This window comes from Canis lupus, chromosome 16 (assembly GCF_011100685.1).
Source record: "Canis lupus familiaris isolate Mischka breed German Shepherd chromosome 16, alternate assembly UU_Cfam_GSD_1.0, whole genome shotgun sequence".
Classification (NCBI taxonomy): domain Eukaryota; kingdom Metazoa; phylum Chordata; class Mammalia; order Carnivora; family Canidae; genus Canis; species Canis lupus.
This window is the reverse complement of record NC_049237.1, coordinates 20,618,655-20,633,362: the sequence shown is the minus strand read 5'-3', so window position 1 is coordinate 20,633,362 and position 14,708 is coordinate 20,618,655.

Here is a 14,708-nt window from a genome sequence, read left to right as displayed (position 1 = left end):
TCCCATGGGTCCTTGGGTTGGGAGGTGATGGGAACATAGGCTTCACCCAGACGGGTCCCAACATGCCAAATCATGCACGCAGGAACAGGGTAAGGAGCTGCTTCTGACCCACCCAGGCTAGCCTCTCTGTGCCTTCCCAGGTTACCCTCTGTGGCCTACCCCCTCTCCCATATCCCCACTCAGCATCAAGCCTGCTCCAGTCCCAATCCCAAATCCTCCTGGGAGGCAGGGGAGTGACAAGGTCCACTCCAACACGCCTCGGAATGGAGCTTTGCCCACACCTGACTCCCCGAGGCCCTCTGAGCCCACTGTAGCACTTTCTCCTTAGCCGGGCCTCAGGGGCTGGTGGTGCTACTCCCATTGTCTTCTAGGATTGCATCACCAGCCTGGGCATGGCTGCTTCTGCTCACTCGTCCAGTGGGAGTCCCGGGACCTGGCCCCTCCGACGTGGTAAGCCTCTCAGAAGTGCTGATTGAACCACTTAGGCCCACCTCTGACACCTGCAGGGCATCCCAGGACACAGCACTGGCCACCCTCTGGGTGCCCCGAGACCCAGCAGCCCTCTCCTGGCCACCCCTTCATGTAGAGCATTTGATGGCTCCCTCTCTCTGTCTCCGTCTCTTTGTCTCTCTATGTCTCTCTTTCTGTCTCTAAATCTCTGTATCTCTGTGTCTGTCTCTCTGTGTCTCTTGTATCTCTATGTCTATCTGTCTCTGTATCTCTCTTTGTCTCTGTGTATCTCTGTCTCTGTTTCTGTATTTCTCTTTGTCTCTGTCTCTCTGTCTCTGTCTTTCTGCCTGTCTCTCTCTGTCTCCCGCACATACACATCACTCACTAGTTTTGTCCTCAGAAGCGGCGGCCCAGCAGGTGTGGGACTCCCCAACCCAGCAGGTGGGGACCCCCTGGCCCCTCCAGGGTCTAGCTCACACAGGAGAGGCCCAGGAGGAGCCCTGACTTGTGTAAGAGGAGGTGGTCACCCGATGTAATCTCTCCTGGAGAAGCAAGCTCTCTCTTTATCTGAAGGGGGGAGGGCGTCCTTTTGGTTTGGGAACAAAAGTTGCCTTTCACAAGAATTGTTTGCTAAAATTAAGCCTTTGTTCACCAGACATTTTTAGACTGAGTAATTTTCAACGAAAGCCTATGATAAGTAATCTGTTTTATTAGCAAAAAAAAAAAAACCCTTGTCAAATTTGTGCACGGATCAGGTGAGACCCCCTCCACGGTGGCAATGGCTCTCCTGGAGGTGGCAGTGCATGGCCTGTGTGGGCAGGGACGACAAAGGCCCGGGTGGTGCGCTGGCCGCAGGAGCATGGCCTCTGCCCTCAGGGCCCGAGGAAGGAACAGGTGGCTGTGGGAGGGGCCTGGGGGGCAGATGGTGACGGGTGTGGGGGCCTGCCCCCCCCAACCAGGGTCACAGCTGCCTGGAGCACAGCCCTGCCACCACCTGCCATGTGGATGTGTGTGGATGCCCTGACTTCAGTGGGTGAGGGGTGGAACAGGAACACGGTGATGACAGTAGCGAGCGCTTGCCCGTGTCCACTGCTCTATGCCCAGGACCCTCATGCCTGTCCCACGGGGCAGGTGTGCTTATTACCCATACGTTACTTAGGGGCACACTGAAGCACAAAGAGATGGGCACACCCCAGGTCGCATGGCCAGTTGCTGAGGACAGGTGTTCAGGGCACCTGCTCCAGACACATCATCCTACTCCCAGGTGGTCCAACAGTAAGCGCCTCAGGAGGGGTAAGTGCCAGGACTAAAGGGCACTAGGGGTCCCTTCCCTAGAAGTGAGGTTGGATGTGACTTCCAGAATGAATGACAGCTCGCTGGAGGCTGGTGTTAGCAGGGGAGGGAGTGGGGAAGAGGGACCTTCAGCAAGTGAGCAGGGCCACTGCCAACAGGAGGACAGGACATGCACTACACAATTGCAATCACGGCAACGAAGACATATCCCCTGGAAACTAGACAAGTCGGCAGCAGGCATGTGACCAGCCTGAAGATGCGAGCACGTGGGCCCAGACTTCCTAAAGCGGCTCTCATGCAGGGAGGCGTGGAGGATGGGGGAGGGCGGGCTGGGGCTGCAGGTGCCTCACCTGCAAAGCAGGGTCAGTAAGTTCCATCTGTCTGTCTGCCCAGGCCACGTAAGTTCCTCCCTTGACTGCCCTGCAGACGGCAAAGCTCTGGGGACACACTGAGGTCCTCCCTGAAGACAGGGTTGGTGAGGGGCAGCAGGCATCCTTCACCAGGTGCGAGGGAGCAGCACAAGGTGAGCCTGGTCCCCAGGGTCCATCCCTGGGCGCCTCCTACCCACACTCAGAGCTACCAGGCCCCTGGGAAGCGAGAGGGGTCCCGAAGAGAAACGGGACCCACACAGTCCGTGAGGATCCCCGCCAACCTGGCAGGCATGAGCCCAGGAAGCACGCCAAGCTGCCCGGGGCCGGATGCCATCCGGAGCCAGACCAACCATTTCCTGACACTTCAGGAAATCCCCACCTAGACAGTTTCCTCCCAGTCCCTTTTTCTTTCCTTCTTTGAAAATTAAAAGCATGAACTGCTGCTGAGAAGCCTACAAAAAAAGCAAGAGACACATTTATACAAAACCTCACAGGTGAAGCCACATACATTCGAAAGTGCAAGCGATGTGTACATGAACCAGTGCCTTTCACCTCGAGAGCCCTTGAGGGGTTCGGACGTCCCCCCAGAAGCGCCCCCGACCTGCCCCCACGAACCCTGCATTCACACATCCTTCCTTCTGACCCATGGGGCCCAGAATCAGGCCAACAGTCTCATTCTCCGCCACTGCGTTCTGCTTTGTCTCATTACTGACGGTTCAGCAGCATTGCTGCTGCTACTAGAGCTCTCCACAAGCGGCCAGAACCTCGACACCATCCGTGACATTGCATTTATGGAAAATACGCTCTAAATCGTCAGACAACACTTCCCACTGGGACGCGAGACACCATCTGCATTTTTAAAATTTTTATTCAAATGTATTTAAGCCTAAATAAATTCAAATTCTTTAAGCTAAAACAAAACCACTAACCCTATGGTTCATCCATTTCTCCAGCCCTCCAGCCCCTGCCTCTTGCCATCACCAGTCCACTCTCCACATCTGTGAGCTCGGTCTTTGATTCCACGTACAAGGGAGACCACGCAGTGCTTGTCTTTCCCTGACTTATTCTGCTGAGTGTAATGCTCTCAGGGTCCATCTGTATCGTTGCAAATGGCAGACATTTTCCTTCTTTTTATGGCTGAGCAACATTCCATGTTATCTATATCTTCATCCATCAGTGGGCACTGGGGTCATCTCCACATCTTGGCTATTGTGAACAATGCTGCAGTGAACATGGGGTGCAGATATATTTCCTAGATCGTGTTTTCATTTCTTTTAAAGACTCAGGACTGCAACTGCTGGTTTATAGGGTAGTTCTATTTTTAACTTTCTAAGCGACCGCCATGCTGTCCTCCAGAGCGGCTGCACCAGCAGCGCACGAGGGTTCCCCTTTCTCTGCATCCTCGCCAGCACCTGTTGTTTCCTGCCTTGTTCATTTTAGCCATTCTGTCAGGTGTGAGATGATAGCTCATCATGGTTCAATCTGCATTTCCCTGATGATGAGCGATGTCAAGCACCTTTCCATGTGTCTGCTGGCCACCTGAGGTCTTCTTTGCAGAAATGTCTGTTCATGTCTTCTGCCCATTTTTAATCAAATTTTGTTTGGTTTGCTATTGAGTTGTATGAGTTCTTTGTGTATTTTGGATACAAACCCCTCACCAGACATATGATTTGCAGATATTTTCTCCCATTCAGTAGGTTGCCTCCTCATGCTGTGAATGGTACCCTTCACTGTACAGAAGCTTTCTTATTCTGATGTTGCCCCAATAGTTTATTCTTAATTTTGTTGCTTTTGCTTTTGATGCCAAATTCAAAAAAATCATCACCAAGGGGCACCTGGGTGGCACAGTTGGTTAAACGTCCAACTCTTGGTTTTGGCTCAGGTTGTGATCTGGGGGGTCATGATCTCAGGGTCACAGGGTCAACTCCCATGTCAGGGTCCATGCTCAGTGGGAACTCTGCTTCCCTTTCCCATCTGTTTCTCCCTCTGGCCCTCCTCCCACTCATGTCCTTTCTCTCTTCCTAAGTAAATAAATAAATATTTTTTTTAGGATTTTATTTATTTATTCATGAGAGACACAGAGAGAGAGGCAGAGACACAGGCAGAGGGAGAAGCAGGCTCCATGGAGGGAGCCTGATGCGGGACTTGATCCCGGGTCTCCAGGATCAGGCCCTGGGGCTGAAGGCGGCGCTAAACCGCTGAGCCACCCAGGCTGCCCATAAATAAATCTTTAAAAAATGAAATGCAAGAGCTCTTTCTGCATTGGTTTTGTGTGCTGCAGGTTTGCTGAATTCAGTCATCAATTCCCACAGTTTTTGGTGGGGTCTGTAGAGTTCTCTCTATATAATACCACGTCATCTGCAAATAGTGACAGCGCTACCTCGACCTTTACAAGTGGGATATGCCTTCTGTTTGTCACCTAATTGCTCCAGGGCGACCTCCAGTTGAATAGAAGTGGTGAGTCTGGGCATCCTCATCCTGTCCCTGATCTTAAAGGAGAAGCTTTCAGCTTTTCACGGTTGAAGAAGACGTTAGCTGTGGGGGTGTCATATATGGCTTTCATCATGTTGAGATACATTCCCTCTATACCTGCTCCATTGAGGTTTTTTTCATAAAGGGATGTTGAATTTTATCAGATTTTTTTTCTGCATCTAGAGATGATCCCATGATTTTTTTTATGCTCCATTTTGTGAACGTGGTGCATCGCACTGGCTGATGTGTGGATGTCGAGACATCTTTGCATCCCTGGAATAAATCCCAGTCGATTCTGATGAATGATCGTGTTGATGTATTCTTTGTGTGTGTGTGTGTTGATGTATTCTTGAATTTGGCTCACTCATATTTTGTTGAGGACTTTGGCCTCTATATTCATAAGGATATTGGCTTGTAAGCATTGTCTGCATTTTAATTCTTTGGAAACTTGTACTCCACAAGTGGTACATGTAAGAATTTGGGATTACCCAAAATGTTAATTTAACTAAAACAACCCATTTCCTGACCATTTCACTCAGTGGAAGCTACTGTCGCAAAAGGCTCCATCCCCTCTAATAATAATGGAATTATGTGAATAATTAATATGGGAGTAATGTGCTTCCAGGTTCCGTTGTATAGTAGTGGTTTCAATCCCCAACAATCCCGCAGAGGGCCCGCTACTTCTCAAGTCATGGCTTGGGTTCAAAGCACACCAATTAACAAAGGTCTGAAATACATGGAATCTGTGGCAAACTGTAAAGCTTCTTGAAATAAAGCACAAGGTGTAGAATCTCTGGGTGTCCTCCAAGCACCTCAACCTTTTTTCTAATGGTGAGTTTCCACTTGGCCAACAAAAGATGGAACTCTGAATATTTCAACGTGGAAGAGGGAATCCAAGAGATGGCAGAAACGGGTCACTGCTCTCCTTCCTGCTGTGGAATTGGTGGCCTCCCCAGAGTGGGAACCTTTGTCCGTGAGTGTGTGGAGCGAATGCGCCCGAGCTGGGGGTGGGCTCTGCTGCAGTTGGCTGCTTGCCATGTGACTGTCTGCAGGAGGGGACACACCTGGAGCAGCCCTGTCACTGGATGGAGGCAGGCAGGGCAGGCGTGGAGTACAGAGGTTGATCCAGGGACAGAGAGGAAATGGGGATGAGCAAGCAGAAGGGAAGGCAGCAAACAGAGGTGAGATAATGCAGAAGTCGGGGTGGGCAGAGCATGGCACAGGGGACACAGGCACTCCTGGGACAGTGTCAGGTACAGAAGACGCAGGCATCAGAATTTGTTGATTTAAAAGACTGATGAAATCAGAGAACTTTAGGTCTAGAAGATCTTTCTGAGGCCATCTATGTCCACGTCTTCCTGTGCCACCTCACATGTGCATACACACACGCACACACGTATGCACACATGCACATGTACATACATACACATGGCACACCTACACACACGTGCACAGATGGAACATGCGGGCCCACAGGGGCTACAAGACTTTCCTAGGTGCTATCTGGGAAGGGGGAGAAAATCTCACCTAGAAATCACTAGAATCCCACGTACCCAAGCTACGTGCACACTGTATGGATGTGCAATGGCCTTCTCGCCTGGCCTGGGACCCCATGTCCGACACAGCAGCTCACGGGGTAGAGGGCTGCTCAGCCAAAGACTTGCTCCTACCGAAGGGAGCTCAGCCACACGTCCCCAAGGGAAAGTGGCCACATCCACCAGCCAGTGCAAGTGGCCCTTCTGAACTGCCTCTTCTTCCCCATGCCAGCTCACCTGGCTCGCTGCCCCAGACAGCCCCTGGGCTCAGGAGGCACCGTGTCACCCACCAAACACAAGAAGGTCCATCGGGGACTGCGTAGTACCTGCAGCATCTGGTGGCATTTCCAGTCCGTTGCCACTTTACAGATGACAACACTGAAGCTCTGTCTGGGTCATGCAGGTGGCAACACACAGTGCCACCACTGGACTCGGGTGTGTCCCCGGGGAGGCCTGGCCCATCCACGCCCATTGCTGGTGGTTGGTGACTTAGTTCCCAGGCGTGCCTCTCACACCCAAGAGAAGTGAAGATGGGGTGGCTCACTGCACTCCTTCCCGTCGAGCAACTGGGGCACGTCCTCTCCATCAGAACTGTCCCCTCTGTGCGCTCTTCCTGGCAGAAGCATTTCTATCCAGGTTCGTGGTGTTTTCTTTTGGAAGAAACCAAGAATGTACTTCCCGGCTCACATCCTCATGGAGCCATCTCACTTTTGTGCAACATGCAAACTCCAGGGCTTCAGAAGACCTAATGCTTCTGCCGCCCCGGGAGGTGGAACGCTAAAGCCCCGGTTGAACCTTTGTCTTCTGCCCGAAAGCACGCTGGCCAAGAGCGACCGCAGACCTCGGGCACCTGCGCCCCGCCTGGCGGACCCGGCCCCCTCCGCCGGGGCGTAGCCGCTGGGTGTCTGGGCGCGGGGCCTGGATCCTGCCGGGTCTCCGCCCCCGCTGGCTCCCCCACTGACTCTGGGGGTCACCTCCAGTCGAGGCCCTGATATGAGCGGTTAGTAACTCCACTCACTGTGTGTCCTGTGCTGCAGGAAGGCCGGGAGAAGGCCAGGGTGGAAGGGGGGTCACCTGGCGGGGGTGCGCGGTATCAGGGTGGGTGGCCTCACACTGGCCGCCTACCTTTCCTAATTCCATAGGCCATCGGGACCGACCCCCCCCGCCCCCCACCCCGGATTCCTAGGTCTGCCGAGAGGCCACGGGGCGGGGGCCGAGGGAGGGGCGCGCCAGGGCTGCGCGGCGGGAGGGCGGGGAGCGCCCGTGGCCCCGCGGACAGGCGCGGAGGGGGCGCCTCCTGGCTCCCGGGCGAGCGGGCTGAGCACCGCACGGCACGGGGAGCCGCAGGGAGGCCAGCGCCCCCCGCCCCGCCCGCGGAGCCCGGCCAGCCACCCCGTTCCCCTAGCCCCGAGCGCGCCCCCGGCCGCTCTGCGCCTGCGCACCGGGACCGCCCCGCCGTGGCGCGAACCCCTCCCCCTTCCCGCGCGCCCCGCGGGGATCGTCCACACCCTCCGCGTCGCGGAACAAAGAGTGTGGGCGGCGCCCAGGCCCTGCGGACGGCTGCGCCCCAAGCTGCAGGGGCGCGCCGTGAGCGTGAGCGTGGGCGTGGGCGTGGGCGTGAGCGCGGCGTGGGGGCTCTGGCGGGCCGCCCCAAGCTGCCTGGGGCCTGCCGCGTGCCCCCGCCTGCAAGTCCGTCCTGGGGGCGTGGGGGGGGGGGGGTCCCGCGGCGCAGGTGCGGCCGAAGTGCAGCCTCGCCCTTGCACCTGGAAGGAAGGCGCTGGAGCCCGGCCGAGGCCGTGGGGACTTCTCCTGGGAGCTCCCTGGAGGGGTCACCCGAGACCGCTGCGCAGTAAAGCGGGCGTGACGGGGGCGGGGGGCGTCCTGGCCAAGGGAGGCCAAGGGTGCCGGTGCGTCCCTCATGGGAGCCCTCCTGGGAGCTGCAGGCCCAGCCCCCGCGGCTCCCCTCCTGGCCTAGGGCTCTGCATTCGGGCGAGTCCCCAAGGCCCTACACCTGCCCTGACCTGGAGCCCTTGGAGCTCCCGACCGCACAGACACTAACTTCCTCGCTGTACCGAGGTCGCAGACAGGGATGGAATTCTGTCCCTTTCCCGACAAGCACTGCCTCCCTGGGCGACGGAGTCCACCCTTGTTTCTAACGCTGGGCTGTGGGGAAGGTTAGCCCGGTTTCCCTGGAAGTTACCATTCTGGGTAATTATAGAAGCCGACTGGTGGGAAGGCTACACGGAAGGCCTGCAACGGTGGTGGAGCCCAGGAGGCCCCAAGGGAGACTGGGTGGGCCTCACCCTTCCCTCTGCACGAAGCCTGCGGAGCGCATGTGGCTCTGGCATGGGGGGGGGGGGTGGATGGACAGCTAACCAGGAGCAGTGTGGGGAGGATGTGAGCAGATGTGAGCAAACTGGTATACAGGGTTATAACCGCATGTGAAATAACCAGGAAGAAAATCACAGGAGGCCCTGTGCAAGCGGAGAAGTGTTACTTAAATCTATGGGATCGTTCCGTGCGGCTAGAGGTGAGGAAGGGGTCACCCACCTCACGCAGTCCTTCCTGAACATTTGTCTCGGAGCTAAAGCTGCAGACCTTCCACGGAAATCCACTGCCCCACAGACTCTCTGTGACAAAACGAACTCGCCATCCCAAAGCCTTGTGTTCCAAATAAAGGACATCCCAAGCGCCCAGGAAGGCTCCCCAACTACCCCTCCACCCATCCCCACACCTCATGGCCTCAACACTCAGCTCCCCGACCCCCCAACCTTCCCAACCTCCCCTCTGGCCTCTGCCCCTAATTCACAATTCATGTCCCACGCCATGGCTCCCAAAGGCAACCGGAGCACATCACCTTAGCTGTCAGCGGCTCCCCCTTGTCTGATAACAGGCAACTGAGGCCCACATAGCTTAGGGGACTATGGGCCGGCAGGGGGCTCCCCATGCTCAGCCTGCTCCAGCCAGGCTGGACCCCAGCCAGCCACCCGCCTCTTCCGTGGCTGTTCCCACACTGCAGGTCTTCCCAGCACCTGTGGGAACCCCGTGCTAATCCTCCAGGGCCCCAGCCAGCACCACCCAGGCCACCACTAGTGGCGCCTGTGCACACCCGCCCCCCACAGAGGCACATATCCCCCCAGCCCTGCTGGGCTGTAACTGTGGGGATTGCATTGTTGATGGTGGGACCCCAGTGCTGCACGTAGTGGGTGGCCGGTGAATGTCTGAAGGTGGGGAGCCACATCCGTCCTGCCCTTCCCCCACATTGGCATCCACTACCTTTAAAACTGTTATTCTATCCTGCCTGTTCCAGAAGGATCTGAGGTAACTTCGATCGAAACTTCACAAAGACTGATTTCCCAAGAGTCCTGGATTAGCTGAGAGCCAGAGGCTTAAAATTATACATTCACCCGTTCAATCAATCAGCAAATATTTTATTCAGCTCTGAGTGCTGAGAACAGGTTCAGTCCACACGGGGCCACGAGTTTCCATGTCCAGCTTCACCCTAGGCCCCTGGGGGTGGGGGTGAGCTAACACGCTTGCATGTGGTCCCCGGAGGAAGGTGGGGAGTAGCCACTATCCCCTGAGAACCCATTCCCCCACTGGCCCCATATCACCTCCCCAGCCCTAACCCTAAGAACACTCTTCAAAGGAGCTGCTCTGTCCAGATCATGAGCTTGTACTTAGACGGCTCGGGGTCCAGGGGGAGGGGATGCAGAGGCCCTGACTGCCACCCCGCCTTGGGACCTGGGAAATGCAATCTGCTTCTTCAGGACTCATACCTGTCACCCTAAAGAGGAAGTTGAAGTGGATGCCGCCAAAGTGTGTCTCAGCTCTGGAATTCCAGAATTCTGGAATCCTGACGCTGCAGCTCACACAAGAGGACTGAGGAAAACCGTGTGGGGGAGGCAAGGATGTTCCCGAGCTTAATAAAGACTGCCAAAAGCATTCGGCGTGGGACCCGGCCCGCAGAGCCCTTAGCCCCAGCCCTTCAGACCTCTGCGGAGGCCACGCACGGAAAGGCCCCAAGGAAGCTTTGGTCCTGGCCTTGCTGGGAGACGTGTCCTGGACCCTCCCGTGTGAGACTGTGTAAGGACAGGGGTGCAGAACCATGGACAGGGGAGCAGAACTCCTGCCGTGGCACATTCCTGCACCAGGAGACACCTGCTCTTCACAAGGCCAGGCTGCCATGCGCTGTGGGAGCCACGAAGCAGGGTGAGGAGGTGGGGCTGGGGGACCAGCGGCCTCTTTGGGGAAGGGTCCGGGCAGGACTGAGTGGGGAATGGGGAGAGCTTCACAACCCAGGACGGGAGCATGGGGCTGTCCTGCGGGTGTGGGTGCTGTGGTGGCTGCATGTGGGGGACAGAGGAGCAGGGAGGTCTCCTAGAGCTTTATCTTGAGCAGCTCAGGGAATGGGGTCAGGATGGAACGCTGGTCTGGAGGCCCTGTTCTAGAACAGTCTATGACTCCACGTGTTCACCTTCTTTTCCCGTTAAAAAGGCTGCCGTTCTCTCTACCCACACTTACCAGCCCTCCTGGTTTCTCCTGCTCTCTGTGGGATCCACCCTAGAGAAGAAAATTAGGCAAACTTGGTCTTTGGTGGCCCTGCCCTGCCACAGTCAGCCATTCTTCATCCTGGGTGCCAATGGCACAGGGAAAAAGCCAAAGATAGGGCTTGGACTGGCCTGCTGGTCCTGCTCAGCCCCCCTTGTCCAAGGTTTGCGTCCTGCTTCCTGAACCCACCGCTCTCCTCATCTTCAGTGACTCCTCCCAGCAGTCCTGGGCTGCTCGGCATTTCCTAGAAGCGATGTGGCAACGTGTGGAAGTGTGCCCACACCCACATGGACAGGCCTTGATGGACAGAAGAAGAAGACACACAGCCTATGCACCTCACACTTTGGGCACAGGACTGCCCACAAGCAAAGGGAGCCCAGCCACAGCCCCAGAACAGCCCAGGCTCCCCCAGCAGGCCACCTGCTGCCCATGAGACATCCCCGCTGGCAGACACCGGGGCTGGTGGCAGCTGCCCGTGGCTTTGACACACTTCAAGGGCAGTTCCCAGCTTCCCTGCTGCCCCTGGTGCTCTGGACGGGGCGTTCAGCACCTACATGGCGGTCCTTAGCTGGATGCTGGAGCACTCCATTAAATGATGGCTCAGGAGTCATCTTTATTCTTAAAGAATATGCAGCTTTTATGAGAATGGTGTTGCCTGGTAGCAGCTCTGGGTGAAGACATCACAACAAAAGACAAGTACAGAACCATCTGTCCTATGAATATGGAGGGACTGGCTCTCAGCAAAATGCCAGCACAGACTCCAGCGGCCTACCGCAGGCATTGCACACCATGACCAAGTGGGATTTACCACAAGGAGGCAACGCTGGCTTAACACCCAAACATCAAATAGCGTAATAATATCTCCTATCAGTAGAATAAAAAAAACAACTATCACACGATCACTCCCTGTACATAGAGAAAAGGCATCTGGCAACATCCCCAGGTCTTCTCATGATAGACACCCTGAGGGACGAGGGACAGGAGGAACCTCCACCTTGCAGGGCATCCCTGGGAGCCACCGCCAATGTCACACCTGACAGGGAAAGGCTGCATGTGTCGCTGGCGGTGTACAACAGAGGGCAGCTGGCTGTGCTCCCCCCGACCCGCCATAGCACTCAGGCACACAGCAGGAGGGATGGCAGCATGGGCACACCCGACCTGGTGCTCGACATTTATAGCCGCATGACTCAACAACCAAAGGTGGACCAGCCTTCAGCCCACTCGGGCAAAGGAGCAGAACGTGGTCCGGCTGCACAACAGCATGGAAGAGTAGTGACACCTGCTACCACGTGCGTGGATCTTGAAAACATTACCCCAGACAAAGGGAGCCAGACACAAAGGCCCGGGCCGCGTGACTCCATGCACACTGAGGGTCCAGCAGGGGGACGCTACGGAGACCAGGAGGAGGAGGTAGGTGCTCGGCACTGAGGGGCACAGGTGGGCGGGAGTGACAGCCGCAGGATTCGGGGTTCTCCTTGAGGAGACGAAGATGCCCCCAACTTGTGGCAGCTGCACAGGTCTGAGAAGATAGCGGCTACCAGCTGCTGTGCGCTTGCAGTGGGTGACCTGGTGGGTGTGAATTAGATCCCAATCAACCTGGTAATGTTAGAATGCACCTGAACCCACCCACAGGGTGACCCACTCGATTCCCAGGGCTGCTGGGACAGGCATGACACTGGACGGTGGCCAGATCTCCACCACAGCCTGGGGCCGCAAAACAGAGGGGAGGCATCAGCAGGGCTGAGTCCCCCCGGCCTCTGGTGTCTGCTCCCACCTTTGATGTTCCCTGGCTCATAGACATGTCACCCCAACCCTTGCCTCCACTGTGACGTGGTGCCCCCTGGGTGTCCACGTCCCTCCTCTTCCAAGGATGTCAGTCATTGGACTTAGGACCTGGTCCAGTACAAGCTTGATGGCACTTGCAAAGGCCCTATTTCTGAATAAGGCCAATACACAGGCATGGAGGTTAGGACTTGAACGTATCTTTTAAGGGCACAAAATCCACCCCCCCAACAGGCTACAAGAATTTGCCTTTATGGCACATTTCATTGAATACACCTTCTTGGCCTGGGGAGGCAGGGCTGGGAAGCAGTTGCCTGTGTCACTTCCAAGGGTCCTGCTGACCAACTGGCTTATGTTCCTCATTGCTTCCAGTATTATTTCCTTTGTTTTCATTAATTTATTTTGTGTTTAATTGTTCAGGGTTTGGGGGTTTTTGCTTCAGGTTTTCATTCTATAAACACAGAGCACTAGACAAGCACAGTGTTTATGAACTACTACATAGTTTCCTTCCTTTGTCATCATGGCTTTGACCTGGGCATCCACCTCAGACAGGATGGTTGAAGGGCCAAGTACCCCTCAATGTGGAGGGGAGACCACAGTCCCCACGCCCACGGCCAGAGCGTGGACATCGCTTCCCAGGCCCCCGTGCACTTGCACAATCAGAATGAAGCGGGCTCCCCACCCCAGGCCAGCCAACCCCAAATGCTGCGCAGCCTCTGAGCACCCCCAGGAGGGACTTCATGCAGACTGGCCCCTCCCTCCCCAGCTCAGCCCACCTTTCGTCGCCTTTACTTGCTTGCATGTCTGCTCCCCTTGAGGATGAGACGCTCCTGATTGGAACCAATCACATTTACTTCCCAGACGCCCACAACAGCTCACAGAGGCTCTCCTCTGCCTCAGATATGCAGATCCCCCACCTCTGCTCTCGTCCAGGACTCACATTCAGCGCCCCTCATCCCCGTGGGACCCTGGGCTGCTCTGATTCCAGACAAGCCATGCTGAACCCAGTGAGCTCCACTCCTGCTCTTGGACCCGAGGGGTTCCCCAGGGGGTCCAGAATGCAACCCCTCCACCATGTCACCAGGCACTGCATCCTGGAGACGGGGTCAGACCCTAAGAGCCACCTGGAACCCTGCACTCCCCAGAGGCCAAACCGGCCCTGGGGCCAGGAGCCCCCAAGGCCCCTGAGCAGGTGCCTCTGCCTCGCGCCAAGGGACACGGTAGGCAGCAGGAAAAGAGGACTTGTGGGTTCCAGCATCAGCCCCTGCTTGACTGGGGCGAAGGAAAACAGTTAGAAGGTGGAGGGGTCATTAGCATTTGTCAGTAAGAAGCAATAGGAATTTCTAAGCAGCGGCATCTGGAAGAGCAGAAGAGATCACACTTCAATCACCACAAAAACCTCTGCTCATTACACACAATCATTTTTAGTTATTAATAGACACTCGCTAGACACTGACATTTCACACATTTCCTCCACAATGCGTTGGGGACACTTCTGGCGTTCAGTTTATCATTTTCATCAGTGTCTTCCACGGATTGACCGCCCGACCCCAAAAATCTCACACTGTCACTCATCATAAGTGAATTTATCAACATGTACGTAATCGGAATACACATGAGAGTTTTAACTGTTTGCATACGAAATTACTTCATTCTTCACGCTTCAAAAAAATTCAATTTTGCATAATAAATGATGATAAGGTCCAGTTGACAATTACATAGGTGGGAATTGTGTGAGGAGATGCCTGGAATTTCAATGGGCTGAGAGCGTGTCTGGAGGCTGCTCTCTGGTGCTGGGGGTTAACTCAGAGCCCCTTGCCCCCACCTGGGGCTCCTGTCCCCCACCTGAGGCCCCCTGCCCCCACCCGAGGTTCCCCAATCCCCACCCGAGGCTCCCACCCAAGGCCTCCCAACCCCCACCCAAGGCCCCCCAACCCCCACCCAAGGCCCTGCCCCCACCTGAGGCCACCTCCCTCACCTTGCTGCTGGCATGTCTCCTGTTTGTACCTCCTCCTGTGACACATCCTCCAACTGGCTTAGATGCACAGTCAGGCGAATATTAAAATTAATTAGGCTATTACTGTACTGCAGAGGAACAGCAGCTTGTCAAAAAAAATCTTGCAGTGACCACCCCCCCCCCCCCCGCACAAAAGTCAGCGACCAGCTTAACCCTACAAGGAAGACCCCCCCAGGACGCTTGGGGTGTGGACTCTTCACATCAGAGAAGAAATGAGAGCAGGGTGTGTTCTAGGCT